The sequence below is a fragment of the Hyla sarda genome, chromosome 2 (genome assembly GCF_029499605.1).
Source record: "Hyla sarda isolate aHylSar1 chromosome 2, aHylSar1.hap1, whole genome shotgun sequence".
Taxonomy (NCBI): Eukaryota; Metazoa; Chordata; class Amphibia; order Anura; family Hylidae; genus Hyla; species Hyla sarda.
This window is the reverse complement of record NC_079190.1, coordinates 206,314,243-206,324,312: the sequence shown is the minus strand read 5'-3', so window position 1 is coordinate 206,324,312 and position 10,070 is coordinate 206,314,243.

Below are 10,070 nucleotides of genomic sequence, written 5' to 3'. Positions count from 1 at the left end.
TCATTATCCCGGTGACCTACAGGAGTACATTGTCATGTGTGTTGAATTTTTGCTTTCCCACAATTTTTTTATGTTTGATGATGTGTACTACCTCCAGATCACCGGAGCGGCTATGGGGGCGCTCATGTGTTGGTGGGAGAAGGGGACTCTTTTAGCCCCCAGTAATCCCTTTTTCGATTGCATTCGGTGGTACCGCCCCTACATCGATGACCTCCTGTTCATATGGGGGTCCGATGTAGCGGCCGGAGACTCTTTAACCAGTTTTTTGAATGACAATCTACTGGGGTTAAAATTTACTGTTTCTTTCAGTGCCAACACTATTTCTTTTTTGGATCTTTGTTTGAAGGGGGATTATGTTTCCAACTCTATTATCACCTCCACTTTCCGTAAAGAAACGGCGTCAAATACCATTCTTCATTCTTCCTCTTGTCATCCCCCCCTCCGTGGGGGAGATAATAAGAGCCAGAAGGAACTGTTCCTCATTGGAACTGTTCCATAAGGAGGCAGACAATATAGAGGCACGCCTCACATATAGAGGCTACCCGAAATGGAACATTGATAGGGCAATAAATATTGCATTAAATAAAAATTGTTCCCAACTAATTTCTTCTGCCCCGAAAGAACCCCCTAATCCAAAAACAATCAATATTACTACGGAACAGCAACACAACTCAAAACCGGTCGGTTTTGTCACTCAATTCAGCAGTGACTTTAGTACCATCTGTCACCCGATCCATAAATATATGCCGATCATCACAGGTGATCATTTATACAGTTCGATAATGGATTCAGGTTACAAATGTGTCTCTAAAAAAGCCCTCACTCTAGGACAAAAACTATCCCCAAGTTTATTTTCAAATAACAAACCTATTGTACAAACATGGCTTACCACCAAGGGCTCATACAAGTGTGGCCATAAGATATGCATATGTTGCAAATTCATGCATAATGTCAGTGAGTTTATTTCCTACTCTGCTGGCAAGAAATATAAAATACAGCAATATGTTAATTGCAACACGATGCATATCATCTATTTGTTTTCTTGTACAATCTGTACAGTTCAGTATGTTGGATACACATCTAATTCCCTCAAAGTTAGAACCAGAAAGCATATCTCAGATATCGCCCATTTTAGCTCCCGACATACATCAATGGTCACCCAACACTGTGCACAGGCACACCACGGAGATTATTCCTCCATGGTATTATGTGGGATTGAAAGGGTTATCCCTCCTAAAAGAGGGGGTAACTTCAGACAAAAATTGTTAGATTGTGAGGTTTACTGGATCATGGAACTAGATTGCCGATTTCCTAAAGGTCTCAATCGCAGACAAGATGAAATTTTACATTATTAAAAATATTATTAACTTTTATATATACTTTTTTCTATTGCTGGATATATGCTATATCTGTCTGCCATTGTCACCTTATACATGCACAGTCTCATTGCCTTTCCTTTTTTGTACACTTTTAGGGTATTTTTAGACTCACAGGTATACATACATATATATATATATTTTACTGTTATTTATACTTACCATCTTATGTGTGCCTATGCCATAAATAAGTGATTTGTCATTTTCTTTTATGTGTTATCGCACATTGCTATTTTAATTATGTGATCATTTCACAATGTGTCATTGTTTGATTTTTGTACGTATTTCTGTACTACTTTCATGGGAGTGGTTTTAGTTGATTATACCAGGTGTGTACCTGGGCGGTCCACTCCACCACTTCCCATAAAAGAATGGCCATTTCTTTTGTATCTTTGTATGAGTAAGGCTGGTTTTTCCAGCTGAAATGCGTAACTTTGTGTCCTGCTGTCCTCTGGCTTGATTTGAAATAAATCTTCATTTTATTTGCACGTTATCCTGCACTGGACCTTCAATTTCTTCACTGCTATCTTGGTGCTGGTTCACACAGTGCCATGCGTCAGGCGTCTGGCTAAGAAGGTGAGCTGGATATCCTTCCTTTCTCCTATATACCTCAATAGTAACGTGACTTTCTTTGCTAAAATTGCACTTATCAGGTGAATGTACCTGAACCCTGTTGGAGTGTTTAATAAATATTTGTGCTGAGGTAACTCAATGTAAATGGTTATTGTACATAGAAAAATTAGCCTTGTACATGTAGTTGTAGTAGTTGCTAGTAGGTGGCTTTCTCAGCTCCTATGACTAACACCTTCTCAAAGGTCCACTAAGGGAAAACTACCCCTAAGGTATCAAGACTGACCTCTCACATAGTACCTCAAAATAATCACTTAAGTGTACTTACCTCACTTAAATTTAGTACACCAAATAATAAAAAAATAATCTCAAACTCAAGTAATTACTTTGGGAATTGTAGCTAACGTCATTTTCCAATTCCTGCCACTGTTATGTACACTAACTCTTCTCTCTCCTACGTGTGCAAGATGCCCTGCCTGGCCAGTAGGTACTCTTGCGAGCTAAAAATAATACACGTAATCAAAAGGTAACCTAGGTAAGGTTTATCTGTTGTGTTCTAGGGGAAAGAGCGTGTAGCCAATGGACCCTAGTAGCCAGTTTATTGGTAGAAAGCCTCAGTCAAGCCAGTAAAGTTCTCAGTGTACTAAACAGATAACTAAAATGGCAAAAATATATAGTGAGATTCAAAATATCTAGTAAGCTTTAGAACTGTTAAGTAGGATGTATCTCATGTAAATAATATCACCCTGTTACTAAATTCATGAACTTAACAATCCTGTTCATGAGTTTACCCAAGCAAATGTATGTACCTCGGAAAAAGTTAAGTAGCTTTATAATGTTATTAACCGACCTTCACTTCGTCCCTCTGTCTTAGGGGACAGACGTCGAGGCCGACTTATTTTAAGTAAGGGGGTTTGTGGTGTCCCGGTACCGTATTGCATACCGTACCTAGTGTGGTGGTCCCCAAAGTCAGAGTAACTACGCTCAGGTAGGGTCCCCCAGGTGGGATAGTCCCTAGTCGCCTCTCCTCTATTCTAATTCTACAATGTTAATACATGTACATATTTAATAATAATGTATAGTACTTACCTTGTTTAGCGTCGCAGGACCTTTGGTCATGTGACTATGTTAATATCCTCTATGATATGTTGGAGGACCTTTGGAGGTCCTTGGGTCACATGTTACCCATAATCCTTTGTAATGGTGATGGACACAAGTATTCGACCAATTAGCACTAGTCCAGCCCCTGCCCATATAAGGGAGCTGTAGCCAATTATCGCTCTCTTGGGATGCTGCTCTCGTGGATGCCGGACTAGCAGGATGAATCTGCGCAACTTGCAAAGACACGACAGGCCTGAAAACCTGCCGGCCTTAGCGGAGTTCTAAACTACTCTCCACTAAAGCTAGCGTGACTACTGGACCGCAACTAAATCCCCTAAATCCAGTGGAACAGCGCATATTATCCTAAAGACTCTAAATTGCTAAAGTCCCAACCTTTGTCAATCTCCAAAGAAAGCTTTTATACTGTTATATGTTCTAAGGCAGGGCCAGGACAAGGGGTAGGCAGGGTAGACACCCACCTAGGGTGCCACTGCCTAGCCCGCATAAGGGGTGCAATTGATGGTTATCGTTTGCTTCAAGAATCTAGGGCACTTGCTCTTGATCTGTAACCTGTAACAAATCCTCCTTTCTATATACGTACAACCCACATGACCACAAGTGGCTTGTGACCATGAAAATCAGACCTCCTTCCGGGATTCCATTCTTTCCTCTACCATACCTGCATCGAGCACCCTGTAAGAGTTGTGAACCTTGCTATATCATCTGACTGGTTGTATATTTTCTATGCTAGCCAGTTAGGGTAAATGCACACTACATAGGCATTCTATATATATAGGAAATCTGCTGGATTTTCCCTGTATTTTACCTTCTCTATTAATTCCAATAGGAAAAATCTGCTACAAATAAACAACAGAAACTGACATTTTGTTATTTGTACTGTGTGTAATTCAGGTCAGCTTTAAGTATGGAAAATGTGTATAGTGGCCCTTATTTACTAAGAGTGGAGTATAGGTTTCTTTGTGGGTTTTAATTCCCTACAATTAATTTTTCACGGTATTTACTAAGATTTCCCTACATTTTCAACTTTCCCTACATTTTGCTTTTTTTTTTTTTTTACACATGCTCTGATCTGTAGGGTTTTCCTCAGCTGAAATCCACCACATTTTCTGTGGAAACCTTAGCAAATATGTTGGGTTTTTGTGAAAATGTCATGAACATGCCCCTTTTCTGTGACCTCGCCACCTTTTCCTGAGGCCACACCCATTTTTCTGGTGCAGACAGAATTTCTGGCGCAATGCACCAGAATCTGGCGCACAACCCGACAAAACATGTCGGGTTTGCAATAGTAAATGAGGGCCAGTGTGTACAGAAGAAAAATCACATCTACGTTACTGTTATTGTTATCTTCTGTAGATTTCCCACATGAAAAATCCACAACAAATCTATTTAGTGTATATTTAGCCTTAGAGAACCGGAATGTAGCCTGTAAAGATTTATTACTGACTTATGGACGGGGGGTATTCATTGGGTGGGTTAATGAGGGTACTTTTACACCGTATTATGCAGTGTCCATGGAAGAACTAGCAGACTACCCTAAGCAAAACAGCCAAAAAAAATGGTGTACTTAAGTATACAGCCCAAGGATGCTGGGATATGTTCTGGGAGATTCAGCTCATATGGCCAAAAGACACTACAAAACATAGAGGCGTAACTTGTAGCTTCTGGCCCCATTGCAAAATCTGCAACAGGGCCCCATGTGCCAACTAAAATACTGGTTTCTTATGGGGCAGATGTGCTTTCGGCCCCCTATAGGTATGCCCCCGAACACAATGTGCAGGCAGCCAGAGTAAATAGATTGTACACACACAAGAGGTTAAAGGGGTACTCCGGTGGAAAACATTTTTTTTAAATGAAGAAAGCTAACAGAAAGTTAACAGATTTGTAAATTACTTCTATTAAATAACCTTTACCCTTCCAGTACTTTTTAGCAGCTGTATGCTACAGAGGAAATTCTTTTCTTTTTGAATTTCTTTTTTGTCTAGTCCACAGTGCTCTCTGCTGACACCTGATGCCCGTTTCAGGAACTGTCCAGAGCAGGAGAAAATCCCCATAGCAAACCTATGCTGCTCTGGACAGTTCCAGATACAGGCATCAGGTGTCAGCAGAGAGCACTGTGGGCAAGACAAAAAAGAAATTCAAAAAGAAAATAATTTCCTCTGTAGTATACAGCTGCTAAAAAGTACTGGAAGGGTAAAGATTTTTTAACCCCTTAAGAACCGGGTCCCGTCCTGCGATATAACGCGGGGTCACACGGCAACCCCGCATCATATCGCGACGGGCCCTGCGTCATAGTGAAGCCAGGACCCGCCGCTAATAGCACGCGGCCCCGTGTGAAAGTGAAAGTTCCCGGCTAGCTCAGCGAGCTGTTCGGGATCGCCGCGGCATAATTGCGGCATCCTGAACAGCTGTAGCACAGGAGGAGGTCTTCTTACCTTCTCCTGCGTTGTCCGATCGCCGAATGAATGCTTCAAGCCTGAGATCCAGGCTTGAGCAATCAATTGCCGAAAACACTGATTGATCCATTCCTATGGAGATGCATCAATCAGTGTTAAAGATCAGTTAATGCAATGTTATAGCCCCCTATAGGAGCTATAATATTGCATAAGAAAAGTGTAAAAAAAATCATTAACCCTTTGAATTATCCCTTCCCCTAATAAAAGTTTGAATCACCCTGCATTTCCAAGAATAAAAAAACAGTGTAAATAAAAATAAACATATGTGGTATCGCCGCGTGCAGAAATATCCGAATTATAAAAATATATTGCTTTGTAAACCGCACGTTCAATGGCGTACGTGAAAAAACATTCCAAAGTCCAAAATAGCGCATTTTTGATCACTTTTTATACCACAAAAAAGTGGGGAAAAAAAGTGATCAAAAAGTCTGATCAGAACAAAAATGGTACCGCTAAAAACTTCAGATCACGGCGCAAAAAATGAGCCCTCATAGCCCCCTGAACACAGAAAATCTTATAGGGGTCAGAAGAGGACCATTTTAAACGTATACATTTTCCTGCATGTATTCATGATTTTTTTCTGAAGTGATACAAAATCAAACCTATAGAAGTAGGGTATCATTTTAAAGGGGTATTCCAGGCAAAACCTTTTTTTATATATATCAACTGGCTCCGGAAAGTTAAACAGATTTGTAAATTACTTCTATTAAAAAATCTTAATCCTTCCAATAGTTATTAGCTTCTGAAGTTTTCTGTTTAACTGCTCAATGATGATGTCACGTCCCGGGAGCTGTGCATGATGGGAGAATATCCCCATAGGAACTGCACAGCTCCCGGGACGTGAGTCATCAGAGAGCAGTTAGACAGAAACAACAACTCAACTTCAGAAGCTAATAACTATTGGAAGGATTAAGATTTTTTAATAGAAGTAATTTAGAAATCTGTTTAACTTTCCAATTGATATATATAAAAAAGTTTTGGCCAGGATAACCCCTTTAACCATATGGACCTACAGAATAAAGATAAGGTGTCATTTTTGCCGAAAATTGTACTGTGTAAAAACGGAAGCCCCCAAAACTTACAAAATAGTGTTTCTTCATCATTTGTCGCACATAAATTTTTTTCCCCGTTTCACCATAGATTTTTGGGTAAAATGACTAATGTCATTACAAAGTAGAATTAGTGATGCAAAAAAGAAGCCATCATATAGAATTTTAGGTGAAAATTTTAAAGAGGGTCCTTAAGGGGTTAATAGAAGTAATTTACAAATCTGTTTAACTTTCTGGCAACAGTTGATTTAAAAAAAAAAGTTTTCCACCGGAGTACCCCTTTAAGGAGGAGCAGTTTGCTTGATCTGCCTAGGGGGGCAAGATACCTTGTCCCACTCCTGTTCATATATCAGACATTTGTGTTATACCCCATAGATAGACCATAAATGACTGTATTTGGAGGAAATACCCATGATAAAAGAGAAGGCACAGACATCTAATGAAGGATGTGAAACTCACTCACAGGGAAGTTAATCTGCTATGTTGCTTGATGCTTCACTATAAATACCATAGATTTTCGTAAGGTTGTGAAGTAAGCAAATAAATTAAAAAAATATATTTTTCATTAAATCAGCCTTTTTAATTTTGGAAACCTACCTTCACAAAAACGTGTTGCATTTTTTTACACATAGGCTGTACAGTATACAGCATATAAACATCATGTACATTTGCAAGGGTGGGGGAGGGAGGTTTGTCTGAAGTTGCATACAAGTCATTACTTTCAGTCTGCAGAGATGCCTAGGACTTCTAACCCTCCTTGCGACTTTCCGGCAGGCAGGTACAGAAAAAAATAACTGCAGGGGGTGGGATATTACGTCAGGATATGAGGTCCAGATATGAGGATGGGATATAAAGATGGCATATGACGTTGGCATATGAGGTGTTGATATGAGGACGGGATATGAGAACGAGAGTATCATTGTTGCTTTTTGTTTAAGGTAAGAAGACCTGGACTTTTAAACATCCTGCCTCCGGACCACTGAAAGGGTAAAATCTGATTTAACTGTCTGGCAGGCAGGTGCAGAGAAAAGTTAGTGCGGGGCACAGGATATGAGGATGAGACAGGGGTGGACTGACAAGTTATGGGGCTCCCGGACAATAGAGGGCCATGAGGCCCCCATGTGCTCACCCACATTAAAGTCTCTGAATTTTCTACCCACAGAGCACAGGGCACCAAAAAGGATGGTGGGTTAAGAACGTGCATTGACTTTCAAGCTCTCACAAAATTTCTGCGCTAATTATCCCCTGGCTCTGACTCTGAGGCAATAATCCCCAAGGCGATAGAGGTGTCAACTGTGTCCTAAAACTTTGCTTTCAAAATCAAGGCACATCAAGGGTTGGTACCTCCTGAGACTCCTCACCACAATGCCTTTGTACTCAGTTAATATTGTCTCCATGATATGGAGGAATGTCATAAACTATACATTAGCTGGTCATCCTGGAGTGCTGGGTATTAAGAAGTTGTTTTAGAGGAGATTTTGATGGCCAACCCCCAATAGTGATGTAGTGGCCTTTGTTCTTGTTTGTAAGACTTGTGCTTAAACAAAGAACCTCCTGGCCCATTCCGCAAGAGAGTTGTGTTCAGTATCTATTCCAGAAAGATCAGAAAGATCATGGACACTTGTGTCAATAGACTTTATGACTGAACTTCCTCCCTGAGAGGGCAAAATGGTGCTTTGGGTAGGGGTAGACAGGCTCAGTAAATAATGCCATCTGGTTCCATTGAAGAAACTTCCTACATCTAAGGTTCTTACTAATTTGATTCTTAAATATATTGTTTGGTATCATGGTGTCCCAGTTCAGTTTCTTTTAACTTTTGGCAAGCCTTTTAAAATTGGTAATTTCAAAATTATCATACTCGGCCTTTCGTCACTATTCAAATGGGCAGACTAAGATGATGAATCAAAATGTGAAACAGTACCTTAGATGTTACGTGGAAGGTAAACAAGAGGAATGGGTTTAATTTTTAACCCCGGCTAAGTTTACTCTGAATAAACTCCTCTATAGGCAATTCTCCCTCTTATTGTGTTCATGATTTCCTTCCTCTGTTATCTTCTTCTTCTGAGAATGAATTTAACAATGCTGAAGTTGATTTCATCATTAAAAAAAACTGTGCCTAGTTTGAGCCAGGTTCAAGAAACCCTAAAGGATACCCAAGAGATTCAGCAAAAAGAAAAAAAAAGAAAAACACCAACAACAGACATACTTGTAACAAGATTTGAGATAGATGACAAGGTTTGTCTCTCAACTAAAAAATTATGTCTCAAAGTACCATCAGGAAAATTAGCCTTACACTCCTTTAGGCCCAATGAGTTGTTTGAGATCATTTATCTGGTCTGTTATTAGCTACCCAGGTCCTTCACATTTTTCACGCATTTCATCAATCATTGCTCAAAAATATGTTCTCTCATTACTCCTCTTTCAAAACCCGCTTCTTCTGTTGAAATTTATGGTGAAATTGAGTATGATGATGTGCCAAAGATTAAGTTCAAAATTCCATTTAGTATATTATACAGTGGAGGGGTTATAGTCCAGAGGAGAGGTCCATTCATGCTCCTTCCCTCATTAGGAAGTTCCACGTCTCTCATATGGACAAACCTTAGCCAGCGTACTGTAATGGGCATGTCTGTTTTTAAATCTAGAAGCAGTTTAACCCTTCTGTCCTCGGCTGAGGCTTCATTTGTTGCCATGACATCTTCTAGACCTTTCAGGAGTCGTGGACAACCAGTTGTAATTGGCCTTGCTGTCCACGCTTTCCTGCCATGAGTTATCGAAGCTCAGTCTAGCCTGTGCCCCTAGCCTATGATATTGTTTTTTTACTTTATTGTTTTGACATTAATATGCTCTGTATAGGGACTGTTGTCCAGTTGAGGGTCTGGTGCTTAGGGAAGATCATCTACGAGGCTGGGACAGAGACTGTGGGTGAGCTTAGGGCTGCACATATTCTTGCCCAACAGCAGCTTTGAGTTGATTTCGTTAAATGAGTGGTATCAGAGCTGGCTCCACAGCTGTCAACTTCTGGTAGTAGCCAGCTGGCAGGTATGAACGATAAACATTTGTAATGCATTTTAAGCCATGTGTATAAGTTCCTAGTCATAGCTATGGCTAAGAACCTATGCACATGGCCTGAAACACATCAGCAATTTGTCATGTATTTTTTCTATTATGAATTTTTTTTAAATAAGAAGACATTTTAAGAGAAGAATCTGCATGCGTTGAATTAATATCCCATATTAATAAAAACCCACTTTTCTCCTATCCTAGACAGCTATATACAATTTTTTGCTCTCCCAAAACTGATATTCCTATTTTGTGTACTATCCCTATATCAAATGTTTTGGAAAAGTGCATTTATACATCTACAACTTTATCCAAGTCCAGTCTAAAACTTACCTCTTACCAGAAAGTGATTCAGTTCATTTAACAATGATCCCTCATAAACTGTTGATACCCATTTATCAGTATAAGATACTCCAGGATAGCATGTATTAGAAAATGTC